We start from the raw sequence: 568 nt of genomic DNA on the forward strand, positions 1-568 counted from the left end.
TTTTCTTCTTATTTTCAGAGAGGAGAAGAAAAACCACACACACGGATCAGATGCCTCCAAGCTGAAGAAGGTGAGGCATAGAGATCTCTTACCACGAGGGAACATATCTGAGCCAGTCAGCACCAAATATGTTAGCAGTGGCAGGTATCTGAGTTACTGGCAGCGAATCTGTACCCGTCTGCAGCAACCTCAATTCTTGCCTCCGTAGAAGAAAGAATTCAGCCAGGCACGGTGGCTCACGCCTATAATCCCAACACTTTGGGAGACTGAGGTGGGAGGACCATGTGAGGTCAGGAGTTTGAGACCAGCCTGATCAAAATGGAGATGCCCCATCTCTACTAAAAATACAAAATTAGCCGGGCATGGTAGCGCATGCCTATAATCCCAGCTACTCAGGAGGCCGAGGCAGGAGAATCGCTTGAACCCAGGAGGCAGAGGTTGAGGTGAGCTGAGATTGCGCCATTGCACTCCAGCCTGGGCAACAAGAGGCGAAACTGTATCGAAAGAAAGAAAGAAAGAAAGAAAGAAAGAAAGAAAGAAAGAAAGAAAGAAAGAAAGAAAGAAAGAA

The sequence above is a fragment of the Mandrillus leucophaeus genome, unplaced genomic scaffold (genome assembly GCF_000951045.1).
Source record: "Mandrillus leucophaeus isolate KB7577 unplaced genomic scaffold, Mleu.le_1.0 Scaffold1296, whole genome shotgun sequence".
NCBI classification, from domain to species: Eukaryota; Metazoa; Chordata; class Mammalia; order Primates; family Cercopithecidae; genus Mandrillus; species Mandrillus leucophaeus.